Consider the following 16176-nt stretch of genomic DNA (forward strand, 5'->3'; position numbering starts at 1 on the left):
GGGTTTCTGGATAACATGAAGAGTAGAAATGAGCTGAAGAATCATTGAACTGAGATGAACATGAAGAGTCATTGAAAAGCCTACATGTGATTCTTTAGCCACCCTTCCTCTTATATGTTACTCATGGGATCACATGTTTCATATGACAAACAATATGTAGGAGGAGCCTGTGGCAGGGTGGATGAGCATGACCACAGGTGGCAATTCTTCTGGAGATGTCTGGATTATTACAAAGGCACGGAGGCTTTGGGGGTCTTCGGTAGCACATCATAGCTACCTCTATCTGATTAATGCAGAATTTAATGACCCTGATTAGACACTTAGTGCTGGGAAATGTCTTCCAGGTCATCTAACACAACCCCTCCATTAAATGATGGAAATTAAGGCCTGTAAAAATCATGTGACCTGCTCAAAGCTGCAGAAGGAGAGAGAAGCAAAGTGAGCTACAAGTCAGTCCTCCTGACATTTGGTTCATATCCTTATGAGTGATGTGCCCTGGTCTCTCTTAGAAGATTCAGTGGAGACCAAAGAGCTCAAGGATGTTCTTCCCCAAGCTTTTCACCTTGAGCTGTCCTGAGATGTACTGTCCCTGATGCCACCCCATCTGCTCCTCCCACAATCCTTTCTGTGAGTGGACAAACACCAACAATGGGTGTTTTATGTGATGAGTTGTGTGGTCAGGAGGAAAGATATTTTCAAAAGCAATGCAAAGCAATTTCATTAAAAGCCTAAATAAAGAGAGAGCTTCTATTTAGGAGGGAAAGGCTCAAACCGGGCTCAACATAATTGTTTGCTGGGTTTTGGTTTTATTTTTGTTCATTTCTGTTCAGCTCCAGCGGCACAGAGAGTCATATACTCTGTGTGGGATGCTTTCGGGTATGAGTGATAACCTTTTTAAGCAAACACTGGAGGCTCAGACCTGGACTATGCTTTCAGATGCTGCAGGAACCAGCAGGCACAGCACTAATCACTCTTTTATATGTGTGGCCCTGATGTAGCTATCTCTCACTTTATTTCTTTGCCACAGGGAAGAAACATGCAAGGCAATGGGTGTACAGTGATAAAAACCCAGTCTCTTTGGAATGTGCCCTTCTGCTGGATGAACTGAAGAAGGCAGATAAACCAGGAGTCCAGGGGGCGGAGTGAGGAGTGCTTGGACTGTACTGGGAAGGTGCACAGAGACTGGGTGCACCGAGACTGGGCATGGAGACTTGGAAGTGGGAAAAAAACCAGGAGCTGAAATAAATGAGATTGAGCTACTACATGAATGTTAGAGAAGAAGAGAGAGGGTGGGATGAAAGATTATCATTAATAAGGATTTGACGATGTATAATTGAGAATGGAAATCCATATAACAAAATTATTGGTGTCTCAATCCACCTTGTGCTGCTGTAATGGGGTACCATAATTGCTAAGGAAAGGAAATTGATTTCTCATGGTTCTAGAGTTCAGTATCAAGGTACTGGTGTCTGGTATGGACCTTGTTGTTGAGCAGAAGACATTACTAGGAGAAGAGGTGGGGAAGGGGAAATCAAACCACTCCATTTGTAAGTGAGATATTGACCTTAGCCTACAAAGGAGATGCTTCCATGATTACCCCTGCAAGGTCCCACATCACAGAGCAGTTTCAATGACAACTGAATTTAAACATGGAGAAGACCATATCACCCCAGGAAGGAAGTGCTGCAGGGAATTTATTGCGGTGTGAGTTTTGAATTGGAGGTGTTGACATGACATCCAGAGAGCTTTTGGAAAATAAGTATGGGAACTTTTTTTTTTTTTTTTCAAGAAGCTGGAGTGAGAGACAGAGAGGTTTGGGAGTTGTGGATGGAAATATAGGCACGTGAAACCTTACACATGGCGGAAATAGCCAAGGGTGAGTGGGAACAGAGGGGAGGAGAGGGCAAAGTGCTGTCCTTCAGGGACCAGCTAGTTCTTGGGGGTTGCCAGAGGAAGGAGAGAAAAAGCAGGAGCCGTTACAAGTTGAACAGGATGGCAGCATGCCCAGGCACCAAACAGAGATTTTTCCAGAAAGAAGATATGACCAACCATGGAGGGATGCAGAGAGAACTCTGGCCTGATCACATGCAGGTAATCAGTAAATTCTGGGCTTTGTGAAGAATAGCACAGTGCAAAGGAAGTATTGCCTTTGAAGGGATGGGCTACAACTGTTTTGGGTAACTTAGTTTTTTTGGAAAGTTGATTGTGAAAAACAAAGTATAGTGTGACTAATCAAAAAACCACTGGGGGATCTGTTCTTTATTTACTTGCCATTAACTGCTATCTAGTTTAGATTGCAAATCCACTTTCACCCATGTGTGTTTCTATAGGGGCTGCTGCTTGCTGTGGCTCTCTGTGAAAGATACCCAGGAAGAATGCTGAGAGAGCTGAAGAAGGTGCTTGGGGGCAGGGCTACAAGGCTTTTACAGAAATCAGATAGCTTGAATGTTTTTTTTTTTTTTCAGGGACCCAATCTTTAATGTGATGATTAATTAATTGGCTGTATTTTTTTTTTTTACTCGCCTACTTTAAATATGTAGAAATGTCTTAATGAAGTCAAGGTATCATCACTTATGATTAAGCTTAATTTCTGGGTGTTGATAATTGAATAATGAGTATTCTAAATACGTGGGTTATAACCCAAATTACCTTAAAAATCAACTTTTTTGAATAGGTGAGTAGATTTGGATTTTCACATAGAGTAGTTGATATCATTGGATTGATAGTTACTTCTTTGTGAGTCTTCACAATAATAAAAATGCAATATTAAGAGTATTTCAAGGGGGATGGAGAGATGGCTCAGAGGTTAAGAGCACTGACTGCTCTTCCAGAGGTCCTGAGTTCAATTCCCAACAACCACATAGTGGCTTACAACCATCTGTAATGAGATATGGTGCCCTCTTCTGGTGTGCAGATACACATGGAAGCAGAATGTTGTATACAGAATAAATAAAATCTTTAAAAAAAAAGAGTAATTCAAGGATGTCTAGATCAGGTTGGCCTTTGGACAAGCTTGTGGGGCACTGTCTTGATTCTTCTTATTGAGGTGGGAAGAGCTACAACCACCCACTATGGGTGGCAGCATTCTCTAGGCAGGGGATCTTGAAATGTGTAAGAGCAGAGGAAGTGAGCTAAGCAGATATTATATATATATATATATATATATATATATATATATATATATAAAATCTGTCTTCTCTCTGCTCTTGACTGTAGGTGTGACTGACAGCTTCAAGTTCCTGCTGCCTTAACTTCTCCACAATGATGGGCTACAATTTGAAGTGCGAGCTCAAACAAACTCTTTAATCCCCTTAATTGCCTTTGTCAGGGTATTTTATAGCAGCATCAGTAAAGGAAACTTGGATAATGGAACTAGGGAGATAGAACAGCTGGTAAAGTGCTTGCCTTGCACTTTCTCATGAGGAGACCATGATTCCCCATAGAAGGCCTCACCCTTCCTAGGGAGCAGAAAAAGGATGGGATGGGGTTTGGTGGGGGGCAGGGGAGGAGGGTAGGGTAAGGGAACTGGGATTGACATGTAAATGAAGCTTGTTTCTAATTTAAATTTAAAAAGGAAAAAAAAAAGCCAGTGTATAGTGTGTGCTTGTAAAGATCTTAACACTGGGGAGACAGAGATGCCTGAGCTCCCTCTCCAGCTCCCCCAGTTCTTTTAAATATGTAATCTCACCCATCCTTCGGACAGAACTATATATTCATCTCACAAGTCAGAGATGTACTATAATAAGGGGTGTTGTTAGGGTTAGCCTAAACCTCACATCTGCCTGGTGCTAAGACTTAATTTATTACCTTTGCATTGCCATTTTCCCTCATTTCCCATAGAACCGTAGAAAGATGATAAATTATTTTCCCTTTAAACTCAAGAGCATTCCATGTAATTTATAGATAGTCTATATTTCTTCATGAGTTTGCAGACCCTTTAGGAATACTGCAAAGTATTTTAAAAACCCTAAACCACCATCCAAATGACCTGGGCTATCTTGTGAGCAGCCCTGGGCTGAGAAAGCAATTCTGCCTCAAAGATAAACTGGTGTGAAGAGATGTTCTTATCCCTGGAACGAGCAACACTTTGCAATGAACCTTCTGTGAAGCTGATTAATTGATTAGAACTTCTATGATCGTGGAGGGGTTGGAATGTTGCAGGCTCAGAGCCTAATCATAATTTATCTTGGGCTATCTTCAGTCTCCTTAATAACCACCCCTAGGTCTCTGTGTCCCATCTTCCATCCTGGTGATAATAGGTAAAAACCTTTCTGAAATGTGCTGTGGTAACAGACCATTGGCTTCCACCAACCCAAAGGCTCAGAGTGTCCTCAAATAATGTCTGAAGTCTATAGCAAACACGCCCCCTGCTTTGTTTGAACTTGTCTACTGATTTCTCCACCAATGTATTTGAAAAATGTCTTGATTTATGACTTCCTTTCTTTCTGTTACTATAAAAACTTCATCAAACTGTTATTGCATCAGGACAGTGAATTTAGGGTAACCTAAGTCTGTGTTTCTGGGCCAAAGTTACTCTACTTGGCTCTGGAATAAATGGCCTTTTATCTCTTTTGAGGTGAGAGTTGTGTTTATACATTTGTACTGGAAACAGAGGAAAGCTGAGACCAAGGCTGTGGCTCTCTGGGGTACAGTACTGTGATGGGATAAATACCATGGCCAAGAGAGGCCCGCAGGTTCCCAGGGATCAACAAACAGATGAACCCTGTTGAGGAACAAGAAAAGAGCAGCCTCTATGGCTATGATCTGCCACTGTGTTTGAATGGAGCCTCAGGGAGCCCAGGGTAGTAATTTCTTCTCACACAGCAGTCACTGCAGGACTCAGAGTAGACGTGGGAATGCTCCAGGCAAAGAAGGAAGTAAGGTTATTTTGATTCACTTACTCATTAATCCCATAAACATTTATTTTCAGCCTTCACTATGAACCTGCCCATCTCTCAAAGTCCTCTAGGTAACTCAAGGAAAACAAGACTGTGGTGGTTTGAAAGAAAATGGCCCCCAAAGGGAGTGGCACTATTAGGAAGTGTGGCCTTGTTGGAGGAAGTGTGTCACTGTGGAGGAGGACTTTGAGCTCCCTTTTGCTCAAGCTTCCCTCAGTGTGACCGTGAGTCCATTTCCTGTTGCCTGCCAAGATGTAGGACTCCAGCACCATGTCTGCCTGCACGCCACCATGCTTCCCACCATGATGATAATGGACTGAACCTCTGAAGCTGTGAGTCCCCTCAATTAAATGTTTTCATTTGTAAGAGTTGCCTTGCTCATGGTATGTCTTCACAGTAATAGAAACCTAAGACAAAGCCCCCCCCCCTTTTAGGACAGAAAATACTAAGTAGTTAACAAGGAAGAGGAAATTATACCTTCAAACTGTTCGGAAACTTTTCTTTCATTAAAAAAAATGAAAAAATAAAATCCCATACAGATAGCACACTTATTTTATTTGCCAGGCACTTATTGGATTTCAGCCTTTCATGGAAAAACCAGATTCCCCTCTCCTCTTTTATTTTATGGAAATTTCTAACTTAGTTCTGATCTGATTTCACTGTGTCAGGTCCATGCCCTGCCTTGTCCACCCATCTCTTCAAGATCTCCAGTGTCGGACAGCACAGACAGAGGAAATATGTGGGACCCAAGTTTGGGAACTCTTGCTTGCCTCATATAAAAGCGTTCTAAGCATTCTTCAGGAGTTTTAAAGTGCATGTTCTCACTGCAAGAGATGTAGCCCTCACACTGTGAGTCTGCTAAACATTAATCAAAATGTCACTGGAGAAGAACAATTTGACGTCTAAGAATATTTTCAGTTTTCAAATTCTATTCTTTAAAATGGAAAAATATGATAGGCTATGGGGCATGAAATTTGAAAACAAGTGTTAAGGAAAATTTGACTGCCTTTGTCTAAAATGATTTATTTTCCACTTAGGCATAGCTGGAGGAGATATAAAAATGGGCTTTAAAATGTAAAAAATTAGGTTTCATATGCGTAGTTTTAACAATAAATATGAGTCAAAACCTTTCACTGACACCAAGGTTAACATACCTATAATCCTTGGAAAAGTATCTCCATGTAGAAAAGATTAAAATGACAGATACCATGCTATAAACATCCCTAATCTTAAAATCTTCAATTTTTCTAAAATTCAAAGCATATTAATTGCTTTACATGACAACTTGACCTCACATGATGAGCCACAGCCATAATACAGGTTACTACAAATATTATGGAAAGTTATGGTATAAAGAATACACAAAGCATAACCAAGTTTATGTTTAGACTTGAATCTAATCAGCTATGTCATTATATAGTATATGTATCACCTACATACCCACATACACCCACCCACACCCATCCACACCCAGTCACACCCCCACACTCCCCCACACACTTTGGAAATAGTTTAAAACAAAACAAAAGAAAAGAAAGGAAAGCATTCTGAAGCTCTTCCAACTCCAATCATTTCAAATGCAGAACACCCAATCTCTGTTACTGGTATGTTTCAATTAATATTAATACAGCAACAGCATGATTTTATAATTGCATTTCAATTTCATTGTATTGCAATATTCCTGTCATAGCCAGGAATGATGCTGCCTGGTTGGTGTTTGTATTCTCTTTTGCCAAAAAAGCAACAAACCTTAGGACACTCAACTTTTAGTACCTAGGACTAAAACAAAATAAGTATCAAATATCTCCTGACAACTACCACCATTTCATTGTGAATATGGAGACAGAAAGTTCTTGAAGACCCACTTTATTCAGATTCTCTGCAAAAGATTACCCAATGATCACACTTTGGAAGCTCTCCATGTGCTCAGATTTGTGTGTACAGAATTTTAGGGCTCATACTTAGTGGGTTTATAATATCAGTAGAGGGGAAAGATGTGTGAAGAAACTAGTAACAACTCATCAGGCTAAGTATTTTCTTAGAAAATCTTAGTAGCTGTCAACTAGAGGATTTAGGTATACTGTATTCTGGAGAGGAGGAAAAGGTTCCCAAATAGGGTAGTGGAAAGATTGCAAGAGGTAGAGATGATAAATGACATTTCAAAATAGCGTTTCTGATACACAACAGAACAGTTGTACATATGAACTTAATAGTGGTTGTGACAGCATGCACCAGATCTACAAGACCAAGCCAGATAAAATACTAATATGGTGTGTGTGTGTGTGTGTGTGTGTGTGTGTGTGTGTGTGTGTATTTATGAAGTCCCACCTCTAGCAGGGGAGCTGCTTGATAGCTTGATGATTGATAGCTTCTGGGAGAAGGAGAGTCTGTTTAATTTGTTTTATTTTTCCTTAAGCCTGATAGAGGATGACCAGACACCAGTGGACGGTTCCATACTCAGGAGTATAGATGGTTAGCACAAGTTTGACTTTATGGGTTGAGAGTGATAGACAGGCAGACAGATAGACAGACAGACAGACAGACAGACAGACAGACAGATGGAGTACACATGAAGTTGGGTGAGTAGGGAGGTAGGGATGAATATTGGAAGAATTAGGAGGAGTAGTTGAGGGTGAATATGACAAAAACACATTTTTATAGAATTCTTAAAGAATTAATAAAAACATTTTAAGGAAATTTCTGAAGGATGGGTAGTCATTATCTCATTATCTCATTTTAGCCATTTTAAAACAGAATCAGTTGAACAGAATTTGTGCTGGTTAGCTTTAACTGTTAATACAACCCAAAAATCACATGGAAAGAAAGTCTTAATGAGGAATTATCTAGATCAGGCTGTCATTCAGCATGTCTATGGGAGATTGTCTTGACTGTTAATTGATAAGGGAAAACCAGTCTACTTGGGTGGCACCATTCCCAAGGATGGGTCCTGAAGGATGTAAGAGTGAAGCAAGCAAGCAAGCAGAGCAAAGCAAGCAGGCAGCATCAGCACATTCACCTTTCCTTTCTCTTGACTGTGGACGTGGTGTGAACAGCTGCTACTTCTGTGATGCCCCCTTTAATGATGGGCTAAAGCCTGGAATTGTAATCAGAATGATCTCTCCTCCCCTAAACTGTTTTTTTGTCAGTATATTTTATTACCACAACAGAAAAAAACCAGCACAGAATTCTTCTGTAATCTAAATTTCTAATATGTTACTGCCCTGGATTCTACTTTATCGGTAATGAAGGACATTGGGCCTTTGCATTTTGATTTCTGTAGAAGACCTATACTGCAAATGGCTGTCTTTCAAGCAACCACTTTCTTGGGGCATTCAGCTGCACCCCGTTGCAAAAGATGATTCCAATTGGCCTGCTGATTGTTTGCACCCACTCATGGAGGTGCGGGAGGGCCATGAGACCCTTATCTGTATATGCAGCTTCTTCCTAGCACCTGTTGTATGCAACTTTGCCTTAATTGTATGTGGATTCTGAGAAGACTAGAGTACATATACCAGAGAAGACTGGAGGGGGAGGGACATCTATGCAGATATGGGAAAGCCCTCATCCCTCTTGCAAAATGGGGCCTGTTGGGGTAGGAGCACCCATACCCCTGTAAACAACCCTTTACTTATGTTCTGTATGGAAGCACAATAAACTCAGCAGTTCTCCAGCTGAGTTGGAATAGTGCCTTCACTTGTCATTGGGACCTTAGGAGAAGGGGTGGTTGTTGGAAGGAACTTTAGAAACAGAACATAGCTGCACAATTCTTTTTAGTTTAAGCAATGGTATACAAAGTAGCGGGCTTCCTTATAGCTTTTTCGTAACACTGTTTTTTGGCTGGCCTTTCCCACACCACTTCCTCTCTCCCATTCCCCATGCCTGATTAAACCCTTCCACCCCCAGTATTTCCTCATCCATCCACTTTCTATTTTTTTTTTTTTCCCCGAGGCAGGATTTCTCTGTGCAACAGCCCTGGCTTTCCTGGAACTTGCTTTGTAGACCAGGCTGGCCTCGATCTCACAGAAACCCACCTGCTTCTGCCTCCTGAGTGCTGGAATTAAAGGCATCCCTCATTCACTTTCAAATTACATGTGCTGTATTGTTCTCCCATTACTTTCTTTTGAGGCCTCCTTTTCTTTCTCTCATGGGTCCTTTTTTAGTTTCTTAGCCCCTACACATACTCACTCCTATTAAATACAAATATGTAAGAACTAGAAGCTAGAATTCATGCATGAGAGAGAGCATGTCCTTCCTTCCTTCCTTCCTTCCTTCCTTTTCCTTCCTCCCTCCCTCCCTCCCTCCCTCCCTCCCTCCCTCCTCCTCCCTCCCTCCCTCCCTCCCTCCCTCCCTCCCTCCCTTCCTTCCTTCCTTCCTTAGCTCAGCAAGGCAACTTCTTTTTGCAAAAGGGGTGTGCCAAGACCCAACCAGACTCACTAGGTACACACAAAGGGAAAGTTCAGGAAATAGGAGTCCTTGCTGGGCTAACTGCTTTTGATTAAATCATCCCCTCCCCCACATTCCACCCACCACTACCCCCGGCTTAGCCAACATGTCAGTCATTTGAAGCTTCAAGTAAAAGTAAAAGTAAATCATTGTTCTGATCATATATATAGTTTAGGTATGTTTTAATGTGAGCCCATGCCCTTGACCAAGTGATTAACCTGGGCTAAGAAGTATCATTCTCTGGACCAGAAGGTTTTTTTTTTTTTTTATCTTAACAGGGCTTTATTGCTAGCTTATTATTCTTCCATTTGGAAATCTAACCTTAGATAGTTTAGGAACCAGGTTAGAGATCAGGGTCCCCAAAATATTTTTGGCATACGTAGTCACTGGCGAGGCTGCCAAGAGGCCAAAGGATATTTTGAATTTTAGCCAAGAAAGAAACTTTACTTTTCTTTTACCCTGTTTATCCAAATTTTAACACCCATTCCTTTTTCTTTTTCTTTCTTTCTTTTTTTTTATTAATTCGTTAGGGAACAAGCTTGTTTCACATGTAAGTCCCTTCTCCCTCTCCCTCCCCTCACCCCTATCCCTCCTCCCCCCCCAACCTACCCCCACCCCATCCACCCACTCCCCAGGCAGGGTAGGGACCTCAACGGGGGCTCTGCAAAGTCCACTAAATCTTCCTGTGCTGGGCCTAGGCCCTTCCCCATGTGTCCAAGGCCAGAGTGTATCCCTTCACTTTAACACCCATTCTTAACACCCACACTTTTTGAAGGGATAGGGGCAATGACTGATCTGGATTCTTCCAGCTGAATTTGGAGTGTTGGGGTAAACTACATTTTCATCATCTGATGGGGGAAGTCCTTCTGTGTATATGTTTGTCTTTTTGGTTGATAAATAAAGCACTGTTGGCCAATAGGAAAGCAAGATAGGTGGGGCTAGGAGTCAAGGAGGATTCTGGGAAATGTAGTAAGAGAGTCTCCATGTGATCCTGGCAAGAAAGGACACGTGCCACTGGCGTCCTCAATAACATAAGTCTTTATAAAATATATAGATTAATGGTTATGGTTGATACTTAGGACAGAGCTAGCAAATGAGAAATCCTAGTCATTGACCTACAGCATTGTAAATAATATAAGACTCTGTGTGTTGTTTGGGGGCCTAGCGCGGCGGCAGATCTCAGGCGGCTGGTGGAAAGAGTTATTGTTACAATCATCTATCCATTTGTTGATACCAGTTCCATTTCCTTGTTATTGTGAGAGAGCAGCAACCAATATAGATGTACAAGAATCTCTATGAAAGGCTGTAGAAGCCTGCGGTTAGTATATCTAAGTTTAGTTTCGGGAAAGCCTCCAGAATGATTTTTACAGAGTTCATGGCAGAGTACACACCCCTCAACAGTGGGTAAGGGTTTCCTTTTCCCACATCCTTGCTAGCATTTGTTGGTACTTGTTTTCTTGATGCCATTCAGATTGGGGTGAGGTGGATGGAATCTCAGTCGTTTGATTTGCATTTCTCTGATGCTCAGGATGTGTTTGTGCTAATTGGTCAACTTGATATAAACTCAAGTCATCTGGGAAAAAAGGACTTCCTTGAGAAATGCCCCCACCAGACTGGGCTGTAGGCAAGTCTGTGGAGGCATGTTCTTGATTAATGACTGATTAGGACGGCTCAGCCCACTGTGGGTCCTGCCACCTCTGGGCACGTGGTCCTGGCTCATATGTGAAAGCAAACTGAATAGATCAGAGGGAGGAAGTCAGTAACTTGTACTCCTCCATGGCCACTGCTTCCGTTCCTGCCTCCAGGTCGCTGCCCTGTTTGAGTTCCTGCCCAGACTGTTGCTTGGAAGTGCAGGATGAAATAAACCATTTCTTCCCCAAGTTGCTTTTGATCACAACAGTAGAAAGCATGCAGAGAAAATGGTCCCATTAAAATATTTAAAAAAAAATTGGCTACTTGTTCTTCCTCTTTTGAACAATTTCTGCCAGTTTCTTGGCTCATTTGTCTTTATTGGGTAGCTTAGGTTTCTTTTTGGATTCTTTAGGTATTAATCTTCTGTCAGATATATAGCTGGCAAAGATTTTCTTCCATTCTGAAGGCCACCTCTTCATGAAAAATTAACTGTTTCCTTTGTCATACAGAAGATTTTTTTTTTTTTAAATTTCATGATGTCTCACGTGTTGATTGCTGGCCTCATTTCCTGAGTGGCAAGAGGCCTATTCAGAAAGTTCTTACCTATTCCTGTATCTTGATTTCATTTTCCTCTAGCAATGTTAGAGTTTCAGGACTTATATTAACGTCTCTGATCAATTTGGAGTTGATTTTGTTGTGCAAGGTGAGAGATAAGAATCCAGTTTCATGCTTTTACCTGTGGCTATCCATTTTCCTCAACTCTGTTAAAGAGGCTGTCTTTCCACTCTGAATAGTTCTGGCATCTTTGTCAAAAATCAGGTGGGTATCTCTCTGTGGGTATGGATCTGGATCATTTACTTTGTTCCATTGATCTATTTGTCTGGTTTTATGCCAGTACCATGCTGTTTCTGTTACTATGGCTATGTAATATAGCTTGAAATTGGCTATCAGCAGAACTCTGCAGCCTTGTGGTCTTATTTTTTCCTTTCTTTCTCGGAATTGCTTTCACTATTCAGGGTCTTTTATACTTCCAAATGAATTTTAAGATTCCCCCATCTCTGTGAAGAATGGTTTTGGAATTTTGATGGGGATTGTGTTGAGAGTGTAAACAGTTTGGATTATTACAGACATATCCACAGCATTGACTCATGCAAACTATATGCACGGGAACACTTTCTCTCCTCTAGCATCTTCTTCAATTTCTCTCTCAGGGTTTTAAAGTTTCCATTGTAGAATTCCTTCACTTCCTTGCTTGGGCTTATTCTGACATATTTTATTTTATTGAGGCAAATTGTGAATATGTTTGTTGCTCTGAAATCTTCCTCAGTATGTTTGCCATTGCTATGTAGAAAGTTTACTGATTTTTTTTTGTGTGTATCCATCCTGCCATTTTGCTGGAAGTGCTTATGAGTTTTAAAAGTTTTCTTGTGGAGTCTTCAGGGTCTCTTATGTGGAGAATCGCATCATCGGCAGCTAAGCACATCTGCACGGTTCTGAGACTTCCCAATGCACAGTGAGAGCATCAGTTGACTGTTCAGCTGGCCTGCCAAAGAGCTGAGCCTTTAGATTTTAGGACAGAGAAACTCACAAAACTGGCTTAATATTTCACTTTTCATCAGGACATTTTGGCATCAGGTAGAGAGTAACCATGGATGGATTTCAGGAATTTGAGTGATTTGGATCCAGTACAGAGAAAATAACAGCTCAGAGTCTAATTTGAATTGAAGTTCAATTACCCACAGCCAAAAATATCCTTTCTTCTTCCAAGTGGTCTAAGATACTCATTAGGTCTGGCATTAGTCCTGTGGTATTTTTGTAATGAAGTCAGCTCAACGTTTGCAGGACAGATGGGGTCACCATCCTTCATGGGACTTGAGAAGAGAACCTAGCTAAGCTAGAAAGTAGAATAGATACTGGACTGAATGAGGAAAAAGACCCCAAAGACCCGGTTCTGTCTTGACAATTCCTGGATGTGTTTCAAAATAGATGCTGTAGAGGTACAAGGCACACATTTTATGTGAGTGTTCTTTGGGTTTTGACAAACTTCTGCATCAAATCAAACAACCAAGACAAAGAGCTCCATCATCACCATGGAGCACAGCACCTCCCCAGTCTGTTTCTATACCATATCCTAATCTTTATTGCATCACTGATCTGATTATAACCTCAGTGGACTAGGTCTTTCTTTCCAGGACTTTTGCATTGCATCTGTAGTCAGATGCAATGGAGTCTTCTGTTACTAAGCAGGATGCCTTCAAACTTTATCTGTGTTGTTGTTGAGTATATCTGTCACTATTTCATGTTCATTGCTAACTAATATCTCATTCGTGGAACTTCATGGTTTGTTTATCCATGCACTTGTTCAGAGGCATTTTGTATATCTGTAATTCAGGTCATTTATGATTAAGCTGATAAAGGCATTGATGTACAAGTTTTGGTGAAGTATGTATTTTCACTTCTCTTTGATAATTATCTAAGATTTTTTTTTTATGAGGAGACCTCATAAAAAGTAGGAAGGATCATATTGTAATCTGCTTCCATCTCTTATGAAAATGCCAAATTATTTTCTGATGTGGCTATAGCCATTCTGCATTCCTCTTGCCATGCTTAAGAATGTCCACTTGAGCGTTATTGTTAATCTGGCATGATTGTCAAGCTCATCTACACAGTGGCTGTGGAGTGATCTTGCAGAGATGTTTCAGCATGCATCTGCCTGATGCTGACCAGCTTTGTGTGTGCCCTTGGACCATTAGTGTATTCTTGCATATTCTTACTTGTGGGGTGTTTATTCACCTCTTTTCTGCAGTGGTCTTTTGTCTGGTGGTTGCATAGCACTGCCAATGTGCATGTGACTGCCATGGTGAGTAGACTGGTTTGTGCTTAATCTTACCTTTGAGGGTAAGTTTACATGGTGAAAAGCAGAATTAAAAAACATTGCTTTAAAGCAAAACTATAAAGGAGGCAAATTTGGTTCTTGACTTGTCTTTCCCCCCTTTTTAATTATGAAAGATGGGTTGATTTTTATTTTTTGTGTGAGTTATTTGCCTTCATGTCTGTGTATCACACGTGTACCTATGGCTTGATGAGGCCAAAAGAGGGCTGCTGATCCCCTGGAACCCTTATCTGGGTTACAGATGGTTATGAATCACTCTGTAACTAATGGAACAAAGCATCAGTTCTCTGCATGAACAGTTAGTGCTCCTAACTCTTGAGGCATCTCTCCAGACCTTGGTTTCTCTGTCTTATTTTCTTAATAATCTGTGTAGTAGAGAGTGAAGCTCTATGCTGGACATTCTGGACAGTGCAGAAAGAGAACAAGGACTCTATGCAAGAAAGCATCTTGGAATACAGAATCATGGCTAGGCTCTGAAATGAAGAGTTGTGGAGATATGTTTCCATTTTACATTTTGTTAATGCTCTCAAATTTCTTATCTCCCCCTAGAGTCCACAGTTTTATAAGCTAAAAAATAGCATCTACAATATGCAACTTGTAGGTGTTTCTGAATATGAAAGAAGAGAATAAATATGGGAACTCCTTAAGCATCCCCAGCGTGGTAGATAGTAGCTATGTAACCAATATTAGTTTCCTTTTCTTTTCTATCTTCATGGACTTGCTTTACTTCTGCTTCTGATTTAGTAGTTAAAGGTCCCTCTCAGTAGTGCTTCACCCTTCCACCCTTTAGAGATTCTAGACCTGGCTTAACCCTGCTTCCATCCCATCACTATCCATGTGTTTTCTCTCCCAGAGTTTTGCTGATGCATGTAGCTTGTGTGATGAAATAGGACTTTATATACAACTCATGTTAATGTGGCAGTGGTGAAAATATTTTAAAATCTCAATAAATGTGAAGATTTAGGTCAGAATGAGAAATGGGGGACTCTGAGGCCTGTGGGAGGCAAGGACAGTAGGTAGCATTTTTGGTATTTTTGACCTTTCCCAGAACCCCATAAATCACATTACATAAGTGGTTTCCTCAAGGGAATTTGCCTGAACTTGGGTATTTTCAATTACTTGTTTCTTTTCAAGCCCTCTCTACTTTTTATGAGGTCTTTCCCATCACCTTCTCATGGGCCAAGCCATATAAATGACTTTACAAGCCAACCAATGTTGTTTTTTGATAAGTGTCTGCTTTCCTCCAAATTTATAGTTTCACCATGGTCCTGTTTTTATTGATTGCACATGATTTAGTGGTATGTTTCATGGAGCATTTAAGAACTTAGAGAAAGAAGTAAGAACATTTAGCTGTTGGAACAAAAGCTGGTCGGAGTAGACAGGTCTGTTGTTGGTCTTCTGGGCTGTGTTTTAGGAGCCCATCTAGCATCTAAGCAAACAAATCTTCAAGAGAAGTTTGGATGGTGGTCAGTTCTACCTTGAAGATGTTGTGAAAGTCTAGGATAGTACAGTTAGGTCAGAGTAGAAGCAACTACTTTAGTATCATGCCTAGGTTTTAGGTAAGAACATATTGATTGTGATTAGGAGGCAAGTTTTTTGATGAATATTGATATACTTCATTTCTTATGACATTCATATAGACAGTCCCCACTATGAACGGTATCTGGAAGCAGCCAAGTCATTCATTCTTGAATGCCATTTTTTTGATAATGCAATTTACAATCCTTGATTCTGGTTGCTTGTTTAACGATGCTAACATATATTGGTTTTCTATTGCTTTGAGTAACAGAGAAAATCAACAGAATACCAACAGTATACAAATGGAACCACACCAAATCTTAGGTCCTAAAACAAGCTAGCCTTTTTTCTGCCAAATCTGTGTTAGGTCTGAGTTAGCAAAGAACTTGGAAAGGATGTTTATGGCTTCCTGGAAATAGATGTCTGCAAATGGGTTCTACTTTGAAACTTTACCCGCTTTACAAACCAAAAATGTTTCCCCAAATGGCCAAAGTAGATTGCCTTCAAGCAGAGTAACTGAACTGACACGCATCCAAGTCATCTCCACTTGCTATTCTTGGAAATCCCTTCTTATTCTGAGAAGGAAAAGTCAAGAGAAAGGAAATGGAGAATTAAGTACTACCTTTTTATCTTTGACTTTGGATAATTCCTTGTAGACATATCTGAAGAATCTTTAAAATGGCAAAGTGTCCTAAATATGTGTGCACCTCCACCCACTGGACAGAATTTGTCAGCATTGGGTCTCCACTGGGGAAAGTTCTCTGCTGATAGTGACAGTGCAGGCACAGTGTT

Source organism: Cricetulus griseus, chromosome 2, assembly GCF_003668045.3.
Source record: "Cricetulus griseus strain 17A/GY chromosome 2, alternate assembly CriGri-PICRH-1.0, whole genome shotgun sequence".
Lineage (NCBI taxonomy): Eukaryota > Metazoa > Chordata > Mammalia > Rodentia > Cricetidae > Cricetulus > Cricetulus griseus.